Here is a 21990-nt window from a genome sequence, read left to right on the forward strand (position 1 = left end):
TGGGACTGCAGCTTTTTACAATACATATTAGTGATGTAGAAGATGGTATTAATAGTAACATTAGCAAATTTGTTGATGATACAAAGCTGGGTGGCAGGATGAAATGTGAGGAGGAGACTGGAGTGACTGGGCTTGTATACCCTTGAGTTTAGAAGACTGAGAGGGGACCTGATTGAGACATATAAGATTATTAAAGGATTGGACACTCTGGAGGCAGGAAACATATTTCTGCTGATGGGTGAGTCCCGAGCCAGAGGACACAGCTTGAAAATAAGGGGTAGGCCATTTAAGACAGAGATGAGGAGAAACTTCTTCACCCAGAGAGTGGTGGGTGTGTGGAATGCTCTGCCCCAGAAGGCAGTGGAGGCCCAGTCTCTGGATTCATTTAAGAAAGAGTTGGATAGAGCTCTCAAGGATAGTGGAATCAAGGGTTATGAAGATAAGGCAGGAAGAGGATACTGGTTGAGGATGATCAGCAATGATCATAATGAATGGTGGTGCAGGCTCGAAGGGCAGAATGGCCTACTCCTGCACCTATTGTCTATTCTCTGTACAGCTCATCCAGCTTGGCAAAAATCCATTTCTGCCAATCTGATGTTTGGTCCTTTCATGACTGCCCTCATGATTGTACCTTTAATATTGTCTCAGTCATTGCCGTTGCCGTACAGTTGGACTGCAGATTTGTGATTTCTTGAAGTTATTCATTTTCCATCCCCAATTCATGGGATTGATATGCACTGATTTCACAGCTTCTTGATTAGACAGAACATATTTACACATTTTACTCCTTAAAAGACTAACCACCTCCCTGGGGTTATCCACCGCCCAACCATTTTTCAACAAATAATATTTACATGGCTTCAGTTAGTCCTTTTCACCACTTCTTCACATGTCATGACTTATTTGGAATTTCATTAAAATTCAGTTGAGCTTATCTGTCATACTTTTTGGCTTACATACAGTGTACAGTTTTAAAGAGTATGCAGAAGGATCTGACAGGTTCCATACTATCATGAAATAAAGTAAATCCAAGCTTGTTGAGTCAACAGTGACCTGAAGGTATGTTCAGGAAAGAGATTTGGACCAGTTGAGATGTTGTGTTTGGGGTACATGGTTTTGATGGCAGTAATCATGAGTAATGGAGTTGGAATGTTCTAGCTTCTAGCTCCATGGCACTTGTTTTATATCATTTTGATGTGAAGAGAAAAGTCTTGTGTCTTTGTGGCAACCACAGTTGTGATGAATTCTGAGTAGGATATTGCTGTTTGGGGGGAGGGGCAATATGCGCTCACAGTATTGGGTGAGGTGCAAAAATTTCTCATTTGCACCCTGAAAGCTCTGAAATTGGCTCAAAGCCATGATGGAGGAGAAAGTGAGGACTTCAGATGCTGGAGATCAGAGCTGAAAATGTATTGCTGGAAAAGTGCAGCAGGTCAGGCAGCATCCAAGGAGCAGGAGAATCGACTTTTCAGGCATGAGCCTGCCCGAAACTTCCTGAAGATGCCCGAAACATCGATTCTCCTGCTCCTTGAATGCTGCCTGACCTGCTGCGCTTTTCCAGCAACACATTTTCAGCTCAAAGCCATGATGGTTGATTCCACTTAGTGAATTGTCAAGCAGTAATCTCTTTCTCGACCTTTTTTAATGCTTGAAATTTAAAATAAAAGCAGAAGATTGCTGGAAATACTCAGGTCTTCAGGTATCTGGAGAGAGAAACACAGTAAATGTTTCATAGAATCCCGACAGTGTGGTAATAGGGCCCAACACTGACCCTCTGAAGACCATCCCAAACAGACCCACACCCCTATTCTCTCCCTGTAACCCTGCTTTTCCCATGGTTCACCCACAGATCCCTGGATACGCCAAGATAACTTAACACAGCCAATCCACCTAACTTGCACAACTTTGACCTGTGGGAGGAAACGGGAGCACCTGGAGGAAACCCATGCAGACACAGGGAGAACACACAAACTCCATACAGACAGGCATCCAGGGAGAAAGTGAGGACTGCAGATGCTGGAGCTCAGAGTTGAGAATGTAGTGCTGGAAAAGCACAGCAGGTCAGGCAGCACCCACGGAACAGGAGAATCGACATTTTGGGCATAAGCCCTTCATCAGGAACCCAAGGCTGGAAGTGAACCCGGGTCTCTGGCACTGTGAGGCAGCAGTGCTAACCACCATGCCACCAAGTGTTGTAAATAAAGATGGAGTTTCAGATATCTGATCTTTCATAAAAGCTGGTGAATTTGAATGGCATAAACAATGATAGGGCTTGATTCACTTAGAATTGTGTCATAAAGCAGAGAATTGACTTGATAATTGACTGAGGTTCCTGGTTGTATGTATAATATGAAATATAAGTGTTCATTTCTGAAGGTGTACACAACAGGATGAGTATTCCAATATGTCAGTCTTTCTGTCTGAATGTACAGTGGGTTCCTTTTGTTAAGTTTACACTTGAAGATTTAAAGGTTGAACTGCCATGCAATACAGCACGATAAAGATGACCAGTTTTATCATTTAGCTTCTCTAGGAATTAGTTTTGATTTGTATGAGAAAAATGCACAACCATTTTACAATTTTAACTTTGGCTATGTATTTTTGAAATATTGAGAGTTAAACAATTTATAACGTGTATAATGGCTACACGGTTTTTTTGTTTTACAATTGTGCGCAAGTGCTGCTTTTTCGAACCATCGACACAAGGAAAGAATTGCTGCTCTGAGCCACTTTTTATTGATAATCTATAAGTAGTCATTTGAAGTGACATATAACAATAGTCTAATATGATAAGTCATTTTTTTCCCTTTTGAACGTCCTCTGGAACGAGGTAGTTTAAATACAGATGCCATGGGTAGAATTGTAATTTGGGTCAGGATACAAATATTCTGAGGCATGTTCGACCATCACTCAGTGCTTAGCAAGTTCCTGTCAGAAGGTTGCATATTCAAGTTCTACACCAGAGACTGCAGGCTGACAGACCTCCAGTGCAGGCCTTGGAGTGTTGCACATTCAGAAATGCCATCTTTCTGATAAGATGTTAAAATAAGGCCCATTCTGCTTCCTGTAGTGATAATGCTTGATTTATTTTAACTTCTTCCCTCCCATTCACCCACAGAGTTACTTTTTTGGTTAACTATTGTTGAGATACTTTGAGGATGTATTACTGTGAAGGCAGATACAAAATATTTCTTTGAAATCTGTGGAATTTCCTACCTCCTATTATTTCTTCAGTCTCGTCCATAAAAGATCCTTTTAGTTAATCATTTCCTTTTTTATATTTGTATAATTTCCTGTCTATTTTTACGTTCCTTTCCAGTTTTCTCTGTCAATCTAGTTTCTCCCTGTTCTTAACTATCCTTGTGTTGGTTTCTGAAATGTTTGCAATTTTCTGGACTATTTGCAACTCTGCCTTTTTCAATTTGAAAGCACCCTTCATTCCCTTACAGAGCTTTTGCCCCTCTATGGCATATATATTTGAGAGCTGTGAATTAATATCTTTACCACTGCTCACCTTCCTTCTTCTATTTTTAACCTGTTTTTCCCAACCCACAATAGCCAACTCTGTCTTCATAACTTTTGTAATTTCTAAATCACTTCAGTGTGGATGAGTGCAAGGTGATATATTTTGGGAGGGAGCATAAGGACACAAATACCCATTGGAAAATACTTCGGGAAACAGAGGGATTTGGGTTAATTCACATCGACCACGAACGCTAAACATTAAAACAAATGCATTGGTTTTGTTTTTGAAGGAATAACATGAAAAAAAAGGTTTTCTTTAAACTTGTGTAGTTTTTTTTTGTCTCCATATTTATAAGAATGTAGAGGCACTAGGGAGGGTGCAAAATGTATTCCAGGAACTTTATATCCAAACTAAGTTTGCCTGTCATGAAAGATTGAACAGAGCGAGTGCTGTACTTTTCTGAAAGGCAAAGTCTGAGTAGTGATTTGATAATAGTCTTTTTTATATTCTGGAGTTTCATAGTTCAGCCCATCAAACACTGTTTGATTAGACATAGTTCCTACTCGGGGATGAGATCAGAACTAGTGACAGTAAATATAAGGACAGTCAACAATATTTTTTTGGTACAAAGTTCAGTGTAGCTGTGTTTTATCAAGAATGGTTGCAAACCAGGAAGAAGTACAGAACATATGTCAGTTTCACCAAAATTGCATTGTTTCAGCATCTATTTTGAATTCATGTCACAGATGTGGAAAGGCTTGTCAAATCTTGCCGCATCTATCAATAGAGAAAAAAATAACGCTGTGACCATAAGCCAATTGTCACATCTGACCCCTGAAAGATGGGGAAATGCCTGATAGTGTTGAACAACAAGAAAATGTTGTTTCATTGATAAGAGCAGGTTATGGAATGAAGAATCTACAACAATTGCTTTATGATCCCAATGCACAATGCTTTTTCCAGCAGTGAAAGGTAAGCTTCCTGGAGAAGAATTCACTTAACTTTCACTAAGAAACAAACTAAAATTAATACTGACTCAACATTACTTAATAGGTAAGTAACTACAATGAAGGTATCTCCCCATTAATTAACATAACCCGTGTGTAGTTGCACCCCTCTCCGTGTAGACAGGTAGCTTTGTAAGTCGCAGTCCAGGCTTTTCATAAAATTCCCTTCTCCTTGCTTCACTGATGCCAGTCTTCTATAATCCTTCTGAAGGAGAATCCACTCAGTATTTTGAGTGTTTGAAGCAGCAAAGTCCAATCCAATGCCTCGTTGCTTCGTAAATCTACTGAAAGTATATACCTTCAAACAGGAAATCTGCTCCCCTCTGCAATTTGCCTGCAAGCAAACACAAAATTGTCTCATTCCCCCATTTTGTGCAGCAGCGGTTGTTAATAGTTCCCTATCTGGGTCTCCTCAGTCTGAGTGTCTGCATTCAGAAGGACTAGCTGCTCCTCTGTCTCATCTGTGAAAGTTGACGCATGAAGTTTTGTAGGCTTGAGCTCGGGCCTATTTTCCCCATGTCCACCAAATCACAAGGGACAGTGTCTCGACTGAGTTCAGCATGATCTCCCTATCCCCATTTCCAGTAAAAAGTTTGAGTTTAGCCATTTTGTAAATTGTCCACTTTGTAACAGATGGCCATATCAGGTCATCTGTGTAAGATGATCAAAACAAAAGGACAAGAATACAAAAGGCGCTGAAGGTATGGAAAACCTATGGAAGGAGAAAACAGTGAAAAGAAGTAATGATGATGAAGAGAATAAATCAGCAAATGCAAGAGATTTTCTTAATTTAGATAAACCTCCAAAGTGCAAAAGCTTACCCACAACATTGGAACTGGTGCATTTAGCTCATTGCGAACAAGTGGGAAAGGTGATTTTAAAAAAAAACTATTTGCTGCTTATGTCTCTAACAGGAGTGGTTTTTAATTTTGTTTCTTATTTGCCAAAACCATGTTTACAAAGTCTGTTTTAAACATGACTCACAGGAACTTGTTTGGGGTTAGAACAAAATTAGATATATCAAGCATTCAAACCAGGATTGACCTGGTTGTGGATGAGTTTGGCTTTGCCCTTCCCATATGCAAAAGGGGTTGCAGTTATATTTGGTGAAAAAACTCTAGTCCAAAGTCACACGACACCAGGTTATAGTCAAAACAGGTTTGAGTGAAATTACAAGCTTTTCGAGCTTTGCTCCTTGATCAGGTGGTGAAGCCCACATCATTAATGACTCTTAGATATTAGCATTAATTTCTGTGAATGTAAATCCACTAGGTCAGTGTTCTCTGTAGTTTGATTGGTCTAGCAGAGTTCCTTTTTTGTAGAGGTTTGGATGCCATTGAGGACACAGGAGCATTATTTTTGTAGGCTTAGAATTTGTTCACTTTGACAACGTACAGGATTTATTTTGGATATCAGACTTTGAGAAGTTGAGACAAGAGGTTGTAGCTAATATTGGAGCTGTTTTTCATTGTTGACTATACCAGTGCAAAAAGCAGACTGAGCACAGGGCTCAGAGTTGTGTAATTATAGTCAATAAATGAACACATGTTTCAATCATGTGACCAACACTTCCGCTAGAGTCATTTTAGATGACTGACTCACCTAGTGACAATCCATTGTGTTCCAGAAGATATTGGGCCATTACTATCATTTCGGGTGTATTGGTTTTTTATCAAACCAGTTTCGGATGGAGACATGCTGTTTGAGGTTTCTTTGTGTGGACTTGACTAGAATGCTTTCACAATGCAAACTTCAGAAGGTTGCTCTATTGCTTTTGTTCATCGGCATTTCCAGAACACCTCTGTCATTGGAAGCAGCTGTTCTAAGATGAGCCAACCTAAAAAGAGAATCCAGTTTAAAATGAATCTCTTCATGCTTTCTGGGAATGGCAAGTTCTGTATCACTATTTGGGTCCTGAACACTGACTTAAATAGTGGTGCATAACATGCTATAATTTATTCCCTTCTAACATTCCTAAATATTTACCAACCTCTCTATTCTATCCACACAGGCAACACTGGCCTTCTAGTTCTCATTCATGCTGGCTATCCATCTTTGGCATAGTTCAGCCAAGTTCAAAACAAGCGTCTGGACCCATTTTTATACTTTTGTTTTGAATACACTAGAATTCTGTGGTCTGAATGTTGATGCTATAAACTTGAGACGTTCATTGTTAGATCATTTACCTTGAGACAGAGGGCACTAATAGTTTAATAATATTTAACCAATGGAGTTTGGAAGTGGGGAAAAAGAGGAAAATTGAGAAAGTGTTTGATTACTGTCTATACTTTGAAGTATGTTTAGCTTTTGATGCACTGATGTTGGTCTTTGATTTTCCTTGAATATGTACTTTTTGTGTTAATCAATAAATTTAGTCGTTTTCCTTTTTGTGTTGGTATTCTCCACATTTCTAATCATATAGCTGTAACCATTCCGTAGAAATGTAATAAAGAATTTATCTGGAGCAACAATGAAATATTTACATGATTAAGTTGCATTATTGCAAGTACCTTTACTAAATATAACATTGTGCTTCTTGGTCATTTTTCTCTTTTTTTTCCAGGAATGAGCTCGGGAGGACGAAAAATGGTATTCTATTGCTGATCCTATTTATTAAAGCTGTTATGAGTTTTATGCAAGTAGTTACTCCTTCAGTATTGCCATGGAATCTCTGTATCTTTGTAATTCAATCAGCATTTGATGCATAAAAAGTGCATATCAGTTATTGCATTGATACCATGAAATTGATGACTAGTTTTACCAATGTTGCAGTTGCTTCAACTGAGTTCATTTTTATTCCCCTATTTATTAAGTTTTGAAATTGTTGAAGTCATATTCCTGCAGTGTGACCGAGTCAGTCAGTTTGTATATGAGCTTACAAATAATCTAATTTACTTTGCACAAAGAAATAATTATGAATCATTTTGATACAGCCTGTGTCATGAACAATCCATACCATGCTTCCTGCTAATGGAATGATTTTCCAATCTCATGATAGTTATCGCAATGAAGGACAATAACTATAGAATGAGTCACAAATTGCTGATTCATCTCAGTAATAATTTATCATTAATGATGTTTTCAGAATAATCATCGTTACAGCAAACTTCTGCCTGAGAACTCAATCCGGTGTTCATCAAATTTCACATTATAAAGCATAGTGCAAAGCTTTGTAATCCATGCTCCTGATTCCAACCCAATGATTTTTTTTTGCCTTAATCTCACTATGAACTCTTGATTCCAATTAATTCAGTATATGCTCATGATGTTTTGTCAAAGATGATGTTTCTGAAAGGTAGTAGGGATATTTCACTGCACTTATATAGAATCTTGGTGAGACTGCACCTGAGAGATTGTGTGCAGTTTTGGTGACTGAAGCTAACAGTAATCAAATGCAGCTAACAGAGGATATACTTGTCATTGGAGGGAATGCAGCAAAGGCAGACAGTTGGGTGGCATGAATGTCATACGAGGAAACATTGGTTCGAGTGGGCTTGTATTTACGAGAGTTTAGAAGAATAAGAGGGGATCTGATAAAATTATCTACATTTCAAGCAGGGCTGGACAAACTAGATGCAGGGAGGATGTTTCCCCTCATTGAGGCTCTAAGAGCAAGAGCTACAGTCTCAGGACTTGGGATAGACCATTTTAGACTGAAGAAAATAAAACATCTCTTCATTGCGGGTGGTCAACTTGTGGAATTTTCGACCACAGAAGGCTGTTGAGGCTGGATCATTTAATATATGCAAGAAGAATTTTTTTTTGGACTTTTAAAGGCATCAAGCAACATGAAAAGAAAGCAGGAATGTGGTATTAAAATGAGTGATCACCCATGATCTCATGGAATGGTGAAGTGGTCTACTCCTGCTTCGAGTTTATATTTGTGTTTTTAATATATATGTTACATTGTTATATTCTATTCATGAGACCCATGTCTGTGGGAAGGAAATGAGAAGTTCCCCTTTACCTTTTGAAGAGAGAACATTTTATCTGTACTAACTCCCTAAGGTCCAAATCATGACGCTTGACTTCACCAACTTAGACTTATTGTTGTTATTGTACAATAAGCCTTTCTGATTGCTAATGATGGTATTTGTTCCATTAGATACCCCTTAATTATTTTTTCTATCATTAATCATTCGGCTCAAAAAAAGGCAAAGTCAGAGGAAGGCTGATGATTGTGAACTACCTCAGACTATGACATAGTATTACGTACTGGTAAGGGGGGCAAATAACACAAGGCACTAGGAATGGTCACCTGGCAAAATGCCACACCTTGGGACTGTGTTCCGCTGCTTATACAAAGTCAATTGTGTACCCAGCCCTATCTTGAGTATAAGAAGTACATATTTGCTACAACTTTGAGTTCGGAGGAGAGGCTGGATATGCTGGAACTTTTTTCACCAAAGCATAAGATGATTGAGAGGTGACCTTTATAGAGATTTATAAAATCATGAAGGGTACAGATAAGATGAATGGCAGGTGTCTTTTCCCCAGGGTGGGGGATTTCAAGACTAGGTGGCATGTTTTCAAGGTGAGAGAAGAAGGATTTTAAAAAAGACATGAGGGGCAATTTCTTTTTAAACAGAATGGTTCATGTGTGGAATGAACTTCCAGAGGAGGTGGTGAATGTGGCTACTGTTATATCATTTAAGAGACATTTGGCCAATTACATGAATAAGAAAGGTTTGGAGGGACTTGGGCCAAGCACAGGCAGTTAGGACTTGTTTAGTTTGGTATTGTAATTGGCGTGAACTGGTTGGACAGAAGGGTCTGTTTGCAAACTGTATGAGACTGACTCGACAATTCTTTTTGTCTCTTATGTGAGGTAGTACCATACTGACTGTATTTTATTGCTGATGGATTCAGTTTTATGGCAGGATTTTTAAAAAAAACAACAAATTGCTACAGTTGTAGGTTACACTAAACCTATGCTTGAGCCTGTTCTTAATCCTGATCATTTTTACAGCAGTGTGCGTGGTGCACAGCAGATGTGAAAAAATGTGCGAGACTGGTCCACATTTTATCTTTGAACAATTTTCAGGATGTTTTATCAGTATACTTGTCCATTGATAAAGCTGGAAATTCATAATATTTCAGGTTATGGTTCAGTTTCATAGCTTAGTTATAAGAAGTATACTAAAGATTGGTGCCAAATTTGTAATCTGCAAAAATTTGCCAGACATCAAAGGATTAAGTGAATGTGATAGCTTGCTTCAGTGCTATCTCTGGATAATTACTCAGATAGAGTCATAGAGTTATACAGCATGGAAATAGACCATAAGAGCATAAGAAATCAGAGTGAAAGTAAGGCCATTCAGCCTATCAAGTCCACTCCGCTATTCAATCATGGCTGATGGTTATTCCAATGCCACTTACCCGCACTCTCCCTGTAGCGCTTAATTCCTTGTGAGATTAGGAATTTATCAATCTCTGCCTAGGAGACATTTTAACATCCTGGCCTCCACTGTGCTCCATGGCAGTGAATTCCACAGACCCGCCACTCTCTGGCTGAAGAAATGTCTCCTCATTTCTGTTTTAAATTGACCCCCTCTAATTCTAAGACCCTTCCGTCCAACTCATCTGCACCAACCAGAAGTCCTAAACTAATCTAGATCCATTTGCCAGTATTTGGCTCATATCCCTCTAATCCACAAAACCCTTCCTATGTGTATACCCATCCAGATGTTTTTTTAAATCTTGTAATTGTACTCGCTACTACCATTTCCTCTGGCAGCTCATTCCAGACATGCATCACCCTCTGTGTGAAAAAGTTTCCCCTCCGGTCCCTTTCCTAAATCTTCCCTCCTCACCTCAAACCTATGCCCTCTAGTTTTAGTCTCGCTGATCCTGGGGGAAAAAAAATATCTTGATTATTCACCAAGTTCATGCCCCTCATGATGTTATAAACTCTATAAGGTCAGTCCTCAGCCTCTGATGTTCCAAGGGGTAAAAAACCCAGTCTATTCAGCCTCTCCCTATAGCTCTAACCATTTAGCCCTGGCAACATCCTCGTAAATCTATCCTGAATTCTTTCAATTTGAATATAGTGCTGTGAATGTTATAAAATGCTGCATGGTACTTCACAGGAGGGTAGTAAAGCAAAACCTGTCCCTGAACCACATCAGGAAATATTAAGAAAGATGATCAAAAGCTTAAACAAAAATCAGAAATTGCTGGAAAAGCTCATGACAAAGGAATGATGTACTACTCTCAAACTGTCAAATCGTACTGATCAATGCTGGTAAGTATAACCAGTATTACAATTCCAGATGGATTGGCCATTAAGACAATAAAAATGAATTGATTCACTGGTCAGTAACAAATTTGTTGTTGGACAATAATACAAATTGTCCAATGTAATAATTTAAAATTGAACATAAAGTGCAACGTGGCAGTAGCTTTCAGTTTCACTTTTTCAGTTGTTTTAATACCCATGGACTATTTCTATTGGCAGTGGAGATTCTGGAATATCGGTCAACTAGCTACGGCTGTATGTAATTCTTGGACCATTTTATGCAACTTTGCAGAGAAATGAACGATTTGACATGAGAGAAAAATACTTTGAACTGAATGGAATTCATCCTTGAACTCATTTATGTTGTCTGGTAAAACATAAATCTATATCTTTCTCCCATTCTGTTTTCTGATGGTTGAGCCATGGGCTTCCATTGGATTGGCTCATAGATATGGGCAAATTACTACAATGGTTTGCCATTGTCTTCTGCAGGATAGCTGACCAGGAAATACTCCCAGCCTTACTGCCAGCTATCAGGTGTCTTGGAAGGATTTACAGGCTGGCACTCAACCTGTTTGACCAGGTTATGAAGGTACCTTTCATGACCAAGAAGCACTGGCATGGAATTTGAACCCAGAACTTCTGGTAGAGAGATGGGGATACCACATGCCACAAGACCACCTACACCAAATATAAATGGATGTGAAATATTCTCTACAAACAAAGAGTAGAAATTGATGCAGTATTTTCTAGTGGCACAACGATTCCTGATCTGTCCCATCTGGCTCTGACAGGGATTGGCAACATGCAAATTTGGTCCGATCCCATTACCATGATTGCCAAGAGTCACATGGTCCTTTTGTGCTGCCTCAATGTTCCACAGGCTGCGATGAACTGATGTGGAATTGCCTCACTTGGACCTTGAAGCTTCTGAGGAATTTGTGCATCACTCAACAAAGGAGAAGTGTGGAGTGAAATGCTCGGCCCGGCTTTGTTCCTTGTGAAGCTTCTGCTGGTTGCATGAGAATGCCAAATGTAATGATGGTGTCGAACACCAAGCAAAACAGTGTGAGCTTCTGTAGTTAAGGCAGTGCTGGAGATGAAGGTTGTGCCTGAAGACTTGATTTTTTTAGACATCCTATAGCTAGTTGACTGAAGTTCCAGTATCTCTCCTGCCATCAGGGTTTGTCAATGGGTATTAAAACAGCTGAAGAAGTGGCTGCTGTCATATTGTACTTGATGTTCAATTTTAAATGATTATTATACACTGTATATGTTATTGTGCAACAACAGATTTGATACCAGTGAATTAATTCATCTTTCTCTTGTCTTAAAGGTCAATTTTGTCTGTGGCTGGATAACTTGTCATGCTTATCAGCAAAAATGTGTGTGTTTGCCAATTTGAGAATAGTATGTCAATCCTTTATTAATCGGAGGATTGTAAATTTTGTGTGCTACCAGGAGATGATAAAATGAAGGTCTCCCATTGATTTCTAGTCGGGTGTGACTAAATCAATGGGTCTGGTCCATATAGTATATTAAAGGTTGCATGCTCATCTCTGGCTGAGGAAGTGTTTGAGACCCATGTTGGCATTAAACATGTGACCTTTGCTGGCATCCACAAGCAGGAGTCTCTGAGCTTTGTATTGTCAGACATTTATGCCTGTGATATTAAACTGATCTGCAGTCCTCACTTTCTCCTCCCTGATGTCAAGTCAGGTGGATATTGGGGATTGCTTACAAATTGACAGTTGCTTGTTTAGTACCAAAATTGAATATTGCTGAGCAGTGAGGCATGTTCCATCCTGCGTTCATCAGAACAACTCCAGAATATCAAGTTTCAAGTTGTCACAATAGTTTATAACACAGGAAAAAGGGTGCTCATTGGTTGACAGATCAACTATGGCTGAGGTGATGTCAGGTATCCTGTGACAGGTATGCTGTGACATGCTCAAAATTGTGCAGACATGAAACAATGCAAGTTGGAATGAGTCCTGATTATATATGATCATGCTTGAGCAGTCAAGTGTTTGAAAATGCTCACTGCTTATTCAATGTGGGGGTCCAGTACAGGGGGCAATTAAAATCTAAAATAAACACACCTTGCCTTTTGAAATCTTTCCCAGTAGTTTCTGTCACTCCTATTTCAACTGACTTTTTTTAAAAAAAAATGCATTCATGGCTGGCTAAGGCAGCATTTATTGCTCATCCCAGAGAGCAGTGAAGAGACAAGCACATTGCTGAGAGTCTGCAGTATCGTGTAATACCAGGTAAGGATCGCAGTTTCCTTTCCTAAAGGAAATTTGTGAATCAGATGGATTTTCCAGACAATCGGCAATGGTTTCATCAGACTCTTAATTCTAGATTGTTATTGAATTTAAATTCCTGGGAATTTGAACCTGGGTCCCTGGCACATTAACTGGGCCTCTGGATTAACATTTTCGTGATAATACCATGAGACCATTGCCTCCCTGTAAATGCTAGCCTGCTGCAGTGTCTCCTTGCCCACTCTGCCAGGGATGTCCAGTTCTCTATAACAATAAAATGAGTGTGCTCTGTCAGAGGAGCTGGCTTAGGGAGGGGATAAATAATTGAGAATATAAATGCAGCAACTCTGGAGAAAGAAAAGTGCAGTAGGAATAAAAGTATATAATGAGAGAAATACAAGCTGACAATTCACTGACTCACCAAGACTCGTCCGATTGTGACCTCAGTCACCTGGAACGATGAAGACAGCAGATAAATGGGAATACTGCCACCTGCAACTTACAGTTTGCCCCATTCCAATTCTCCACCAAACTCCCTTCCCATTGTGTCAGGAGTCTAAATCGCCCAAAACTCAGAGCAGAGCTTTCAGATCTGAAGGAAAGATGCCAGATTGTGCCTGTCTGCTTGAACCCACTCTTCTCTCTCCAGACTGAGGACAACACCCTCTCCTCTTCCCTTAAGGCCGCCTCCCCCTTTCCCTGGTTCTGGCTCCTAACCCCCACCCAATCCACCCAATGATGTAATGATTACAGCCCTGTCCCCTTGCACCAGCCCCCAATGATCTGTTTCTCCAAGTCACTTAGCTGCTTCCTGTTCTCTATTCCCTTCACCATCATAGGATGGGCTGCATACCAGTCCAAACTGGGAGTTACTGTCAGTGCTGATGTGGGGATAGACAAAAAGGATGCAGAAGGCCAGTTCCATAGTATTATGCACCCATAGGAATGCTATGTCGTGTCAGTGGTTAGACCAACTGATATAATTAACACAAATAACACCCCTTTCTCTTATTAAATGATGTCAGCTTGCAGCTGGCGTATGGAAAGGTTTTGATCTGAGCTAGTTCTCTTGTTGATCTTTTCTGGCCTGACCAAGCTTTTTTTTGTTTTGTTTTATTTCCTTTACAGTTGATTTCCAATAATTTAAAACACTCAAGTTTTCAAGTCAAAGGGAAATAAAGATTTAGAATAGATTGTGCTCTAGTGTCATGATTTCATTTCATGATCATTGATTTCAGTGGATCACTACCAGACATTAAGCAATGATTGAATGGATGCCTTGGAATATGGATCATTACACATGAGTGATCAAATGCTGTTGAGTGCAGATGGAGGTCAAAGTTTTCTGCTAAGACTGGTGAGAGCAATTCAAATTGTTTTCTTGTTTCTCTCCAGCAATAGTCAAGAATTAATTTGACAAAAACACAGCGGTATACAGCCATGAACAAGTAGCATCCATATACCATGAGTTCTATCAAGTAGTGTACCTGACCTGAAATGACAATGGTTATGTTATCTCCTCTAATAGTGAGTGGTACTTAAGAATTTGACAGCTGAGTTAAAACTAAATTGTGCACATGTATTCCTCAAGCACAAGTATCTGGGCCAACATTAAGCCAATAAGTTACAACAGAAGAACGTGCTTGCCATTGTGTGTGATGCTTCTGGTGATCCTAGGTAAGATGGAATAAAAGACTTCTTTTAACCCTCTGGTCACATCCAGTGTACATAATTCCATGTTCATGTCTCTTTAAAAATAAAGACATGACACAACAATTCATCTTCATAATCACAGCTGATTTAACTATTGGTTAAGTGTGAGAGCTTGTGTTCAAGATGCTGTTATATTGCATTACTTGCTCTTAAACTTGATTTATCCCTATGAAGAAGGCTTTTGATAAGGTGTTGCTTGGGTGTTGTGGAAGTAAAGGTTTGTGGTGTAGAGGTAGCATGTTAGCATGGATCGAAGATTTGTAAGCTAGCAGTAAACAGTGTTTATAAATGGATCTTTGGTTGTACGTGATGAGTGGAGCCCCACAGGGATTTGTGCTCAGTCTTCTGCTTCATAGAACATGTGGATGATTTTGCTGAAGGGAGCAGAGACGTGATAAATTAATTTTCATCGAACACATAAGTAGGAAATTATGTTGTAGAGAAAAGTTGAGTTTGCAGACATATGTAGGTGGGTTGAGTGAGCAAAAAGTCTGGGCAGTGTATTATAATGTGGGAAAATGTCAAGGTATTCACTTTGGAAGCAAGATGGAAAAAGCAGTGTATTATTATGATGAGAATGAATGTGGAGCTCTGGGCTGCAGAGGGATTATTGATGTTCATGTGCATGTGTCACAAGGAGTTAGTCTGTGGGTTTAGCACATCATCAAGAAGAATAATGGAATGGTATCCTTTTCAGTATAAGGATGAAAATGAAAGTAATAATGTTATGCTTCAGTTTTGCAGAGCATTGATGAAACTGCATCTCAAATTCTGGCTACAGTTTTGGCCTCTTTATTGACCTAAAGGCATACATGTTCACTGGAGGTTTATGAGACTGATATCGAGAATACATTATGAATGTAAGTTGGGCTTGTTTCCATTGGAGTTTTGAAGAATGGGGTGGTTTTGTTGAAGTGCATACAACCCTGAACAGTCTTGACAAGGTTCATGTTGAAAAGATGTTTCATCTTGGACATGAGTGCAGAACTGGGGAGCACTGTTTTAAAATTAATGGTTACCCTTTCAGGGCAGAGGTGAGGTTATTTTCTTCTTGAATGTTTGTCAATTTTGAAACTCTACATGGGAAGAAATTGGAAGTGAATACCTTTATTTTGGAGGTAGGTAGATGGACAAAGAAATCCCAGAGTATTGGAGATAGATGGGAAAGTGAAATTTTGAAATACAAAATGATCTTTTTGAATGGCAGAGCAGCATGATCTCCTTGTATTGTTTCATATTTGTATACAGGAAAAAATGTTATATAAAATATAGGCATGAGCTAGGAAAAGATGGGCAAAAGGGTATAATTGGACATTGTAATTTCATTTTTTAAGTGTCTATCCTTTTTCCATTCTTTCCAACATAGGTGATCAAACATAAGCAAAATGTTAGGTCAATTGTTGGACTTTCCTCATTATGGTTATAAGCAAAAGTATTCTACAACTACTTCATATACTCAAAGGGAATAACATTTATATAGTCTAGTCTGCTTCAGAGGCCTGGAATATCTGGTTTGGGATGATAAAGGAAGTTGTGACCTAAGTTGCTCCTGGTGTCCGCAAAAAAATCAGAAACAATGAGATGCCTACAATTGAAACACATTGGAATGACTTACAATGTTGAAGTTACTCATTGAAGCCCAAAGGCTATTTCACAGATCAGGGAGGTCATCTGAGGCATTGGCCCTGTTTCTTTAGATAATTGACATGTTCTTTTAATGTGAAGGAAAGGAGGAAAATAAAGAATGAAACTTTATTAAATTAAGTTTTGTGTGTATGTGTAGTCCAACAATATAATGCTTCCACTCTTTTTGTGCATTATTTGCATTGGTGGGTGTCAAACAAGTCAACAAGCTTATGTGGCTGACATCATCAGTGGTGTCACTATTTGTTGTAAAGCAGACTGTTCGGTGGTCATCCAGTATTCCATGGCATGACACATGGGGAATGTGAAATCTTTCACATTATACAGATTGCTATTCAATCTTGTGTACAGTTGAGCAATGGACTCCTCAACTGTGTGGGTTCAATTCTCACACCAGCTAAGACGACTATGAAGGATTCTCCTTCTCAATCTCTCCCCATGCCTTCTGTCTCTCTTGTCTCCCCACTATGAGTAATGACTTCATCTTTTGCAGCCCAGCTGTTATCAACCCTCCTTGAAATTCTGGTCGATGACATTTTTTATTAAAGCTAATCTAAATCAATAGTGGTATTTGGCATGCTAGATCTCTGCTTCAGTTAGTTCAGTATCAGCTCTGCTTGACTTGTACTTTGCATTTTAGCCTGTGGCTTTATTTTGTTTGTAATGTTGCTATGCTGCTGAATGAAACAAGTGGCAGATGTGGCCACCAATGCTGGAGTGTGTGCGGTTATTTTTATCGGCTCCAGCGAAACTGGGTTATCTTCTTGGAAAAAAGACTGATAGCACGTCAAGCAAATAAACAGTTAACATTTGCTAGACAATCTGCCACTATATTTCTGTGGAAAGGATTTAGAAGAAAAAAATTGAAATGTCAGGCCTCATGAGAATCTGACATAACTAAGCATAATCTAATCTTAATTGGTATTAGCTACCATCACATAAGATGCTGTGGTCGTGCCTGGCGTCTAAAGTATGGAAAATGATCACACTGATTTGTAGTCTCTGCTGTTCACCTGAAGTTGTGGTTGAGGCACATTTGTTGTTCCAAACTGGAGGAGACTAATCCAGTACTGCAAATTGCACAATACTTTCTTCAGTATAGTGCTGAGTAAATGAGAAAGACAGACTCGCCTTTGAGTTTGCTAAGGAATTCTAGGGACGCTTTTACTTCTCCAGCAGCAGTATTATGATTAATAATGAGTTTTTAATTGATTTCGGAGACATGCTGGTGACAGTGTATCCTTTGCTTTCAAGTTCATTACCTGATTTTTGTGCAGGCACTTTATTCCAAACGTGCTTTGTGTTATTCATTGGTTTACAGTTTAATTCTGAAGAAAACTTTATACTGAAAAGCTGAAGAATCTTCCCTGACTAACATTATTATTTTTTGAAAAAAGTGTACAAGGATGCAAGATTTTGTGACATGAACTGGTCTCCCTTTCAGCAAACTTGGACTTCTAATTGCCCATCCTTTTGAGTCCTCAGCTGTCTTTTTTCATTTGTTGTAATGCTTTCAATTAGCTTGCAAGTTAGTCTAGTCAGCATTATTGCTTCAACACCTAGTATTGGGCTGATTATGCTTGAAATTTTGATGCAACCCGAGTCTCCTCTGGGTAATACTTTGAACTGGAATGATTGATTTTTTTTTTGCAAAAGCATCTCTGAGTCAGGGTCTTGTTTCCTTTGAAGAAGAACAGGCTTGTGAACTATTGCTTTTATTTCTAAAATAGGAAAGATGGGGGAACTACGATTATTTTGAGCTGGTTTTTGCTGTCCTGCTTTCGGACTTTGTGAAAAGAAAGGCCTACTGAACAGCGAAGTAATAAGACTTACCTGTGTGTCCAACTCTGGTTAGAGTTGGTGGAGCAGGAGCCCTACTTGCTGCGATATAGAAGTTGCTAACGTTATTTTAGGAACAAACATTTCAGAACTTCAGAAGTTTCATGGCATCAGCTTCATTTTGGAAGCCATTCTAAAGAAAAATGGGAATCTGGATTCAATAAGTTTTTTTGTTTGTGTTTTAGTTCTGTGAAGGCATTGTTTCTTAAGAAATTGGAAAGTAATTTTTAAACTATAAGTTCGCACATTTCGAAGACAGCATGTAACTTAAGCTAAATGGCTACATAGAGTACCTTATTGTCAGGGGGAATTAATTTTCCATATGTTTACAAATTTGATCCTTTATGACATACAGATTGATGGACTAGGACTCTGTTAAATGTCAGTTGAGAAGCACAGTTTCATTCCAGCAGAGGCACATTAGAGCCTGTAAGTCATGACTTTCAGAGCTAAATTCTTGAAACTGTTTTAATAGTTGAAGCGAACACCGCTTTTCTTAAAGTTGAATGAGGAAAAAGTTAGTGAAAAGCTCTGTGTCTGTGTATCTTGGAGAGAAACAATAATGGGCACAGTCAACCTGGTGAATATAAATCTATTTGCTGAAACAAGATCCTTGCAACTTCCTTGTTTGTAAAAGAACATAGAATTAAGATGGACATGATTATTACTTCTACATCCAATGTAATAATACGCTTGTTATTTTATTGTAACAACATTGGTAGCCTTGAATGAATATGTTCAGTGTTCCTGTTCCATGGGAGCCAAACTGCAAAAATAAAACTTATGATTGGTTAAACCAAGTTTCATCAGACTTGTCCAATATTACTGTTACATGGGATCATGACAATTCGAATAATGCTTCTAAAAATGAGAAAGGCTTTGTCAGTTGCTCTGACCTTTCTGGAGAGGGAACCTATATCCCTGAGTGAGTTGTAAAAGGTTTACCAAGGCTAGATTGACTAAATTGGCAGAAAGGTTCAGGGATAATTAAAAGTAGAGGATATGAGAAAGCAGTTATAATTGAGGTAATGGCATAGAATTTGAATTTGGAAAAGGTAAATGTGATACAGCTGATTAGTTCAATTGGGTTAGCTACAATTCAGTTACAGATTAAGGAATTTGCGATAGAAAAATAAATGGGGGGGAAGGGGGGGTTAAAAATGTTGAATGATACCATTTAGAGTAATGTGTCTCTCAGCAACTTTCCAGAGGTGGATGAATCAAGTGGCAGCCAGTTGTGGTTTACCAGGACGTAACGGTATATCAGAGCTGAAAATGTGTTGCTGGTCTGGCGAAGGAGGAGTCCAAGGACCTGCATGTCCTTGGTGGAGTGGGAGGGGGAGTTGAAGTGTTGGGCTACGGGGTGGTTGGGTTGGTTGGTCCGGGTGTCCCAGAGGTGTTCTTTGAAACGTTCCGCAATTAGGCGGCCTGTCTCCCCAATATAGAGGAGGCCACATCGGGTGCAGCGGATGCAGTAAATGATGTGTGTGGAGGTGCAGGTGAATTTGGATATGGAAGGATCCCTTGCGGCCTTTGAGGGAAGTAAGGGGGGGGGAAAGTGTGGGCGCTAGTTTTGCATTTCTTGCGGTTGCAGGGGAAGGTGCCGGGAATGGAGGTTGGGTTGGTAGGGGGTGTGGACCTGACAAGGGAGTCACGGAGGGAGTGATCTTTTCGGAACGCTGATAGGGGAGGGGAGGGAAATATATCCCTGGTGGTGGGGTCCGTTTGGAGGTGGCGGAAATGATGACGGATGATACGATGTATATGGAGGTTGGTGAGGTGGTAGGTGAGGACCAGTGGAGTTCTGTCCTGGTGGCGACTGGAGGGGTGGGGCTCAAGGGCGGAGGAGCGGGAAGTGGAGGAGATGTGGTGGAGAGCATTGTCGATCACGTCTGAGGGGAAATTGCGGTCTTTGAAGAAGGAGGCCAACTGGGTTGTTCGGTATTGGAACTGGTCCTCCTGGGAGCAGATGCGGTGGAGACGAAGGACTTAGGAATATGGGATGGCATTTTTACAGGGGACAGGGTGGGGGGAGGTGTAGTCTAGGTAGCTGTGGGAGTCGGTCGGTTTATGATAAATGTCCGTGTTGATTTGGTCGCCCAAGATAGAAATTGAGAGGTCTAGGAATGGGAGGGAGGAGTCTGAGATGGTCCAGGTAAATTTGAGGTCGGGGTGGATGGTGTTGGTAAAGTGGATGAACTGTTCAACCTTATCGTGGGAGCATGAGGCAGCGCCGATACAGTTATCGATGTAGAGGAGGAAAAGGTGGGGGGTGGTGCCAGAGTAGCTGCGGAAGATGGACTGTTCCACATATCCTACGAAGAAGCAGGCATAGCTGGGGCCCATGGCTACTCCTTTGGTTTGGATGCCTGCCTCTTCATAGGATCCAAACCAAAGGAGTAGCCATGGGCCCCAGCTATGCCTGCCTCTGGAGGAGGGACTTGGGGGAGGGGTGTTGGAAATGCGATAGGTGGGAGGAGGTTAAGGTGAGGGTGATAGGCCAGAGTGGGGGGTGGGTGGGGGAGGGGGGAATGCGGAGAGGTCAGGAAGAAAATTGCAGGTTAGGAAGGGGGTGCTGAGTTTGAGGGTTGGGACTGAGACAAGGTGGGGGGAGGAGAAATGAGGAAACTGGAGAAATCTGAGTTCATCCCTTGTGGTTGGAGGGTTCCTAGGAGGAAGATGAGGCGCTCTTCCTCCAGTCGTTGTGTTGCTATGGTCTTGCGATGGAGGAGTCCAAGGACCTGCATGTCCTTGGGGGAGTGGGAGGGGGAGTTGAAGTGTTGAGCCACTGGGTGGTTGGGTTGGTTGGTCTGGGTGTCCCAGAGGTGTTCTCTGACCTCTTCTTCCTGACCTCTCCGCGCCCACCCTCCCCACTCTGGCCTATCACCCTCACCTTATCACCCTCATCTTGACTTCCTTCCACCTATCGCATTTCTAACGCCCCTCCCCCAAGCCCCTCCTCCCTACCTTTTATCTTAGCCTGCTTGGCACACTTTCCTCATTCCTGGAGAAGGGCTCATGCCTGAAACGTCGGTTCTCCTGCTCCTTGGATGCTGCCTGACCTGCTGCGCTTTTCCAGCAACACTTTTTCACCACTGTGGATAAAACAATGTAATTGGTTATGCTTTTCCTATGATTTTAACTTCTTCTGAATTCCGAGTACCAAACTGGTAATCAGTATACTTTTATTAGTTATCTATAAAATGAAGAATTAAAATGTGTTGGGTAAATGTTTTAATATTTCTTCATCCTATTTTATGCAGCTCACATTTTGCAATGGAACAAATTTAACCATGATGTTAGTTAAGGCATCATGGTGGAGTTTTGGCGATACTTCCATTATTAAAACTAAAAACTAATGATTAAGTTGTTGTAAAAATTGGTTCTGTTAAGGTGGACTGGGATATTTATTAGAAAGATAACACTTGGACACTTTTTCAAAAGACAGTTATTGGAAGTCACTTCTCGTAAACTAACTGCTTGGACTTTTGAGTACAGTTGGGGTGCGGCCTGTCAAGGGATAAGACACATGACTCAGCTCCGTCTCCGCTCCCTGTCTTAGAATCCTTCATGAGGATTCTGTGGAAAACTCAAAATAGGTATTCTGCCTAAAAGGCCTTGAGAAGACTTTCTCTCAGTATCCTGAATGAATTGTGCCTGAAGAAATCCCAGAGGGACAATTGTTGGTGTTTCTTGATCCTCTATATGTGCAAGGATGCCAGGCTGAAAACAGTTTGGAGAACTTTCATCTCTTATCCTTGTAAATTCTTGAATTTCCTCCGGTTTTTCTTTCCCTGCCAAACTTGATCCCTCCAG

The 21990-nt window shown here is 40.2% G+C and overlaps 1 protein-coding gene across 16 annotated transcripts in view; it reads left to right on the top strand.

The window, feature by feature from the left end:
* The window catches only part of dmd (dystrophin), a 1983813-nt gene that overhangs the window by 341736 nt on the left and 1620087 nt on the right, over nt 1–21990 (top strand). Inside the window, exon 1 of one of the 16 annotated variants that reach the window (XM_072585009.1) lies at nt 7045–7062. The exons of the other annotated variants lie outside the window; for them this stretch is intronic. The gene's annotated coding sequence lies outside the window, so the exon portion shown is untranslated. Of the gene's footprint in view, nt 1–7044; nt 7063–21990 lie in introns of those variants that run through there. 16 annotated transcript variants of the gene reach the window in all.

The sequence above is a fragment of the Chiloscyllium punctatum genome, chromosome 15 (genome assembly GCF_047496795.1).
Source record: "Chiloscyllium punctatum isolate Juve2018m chromosome 15, sChiPun1.3, whole genome shotgun sequence".
NCBI classification, from domain to species: Eukaryota; Metazoa; Chordata; class Chondrichthyes; order Orectolobiformes; family Hemiscylliidae; genus Chiloscyllium; species Chiloscyllium punctatum.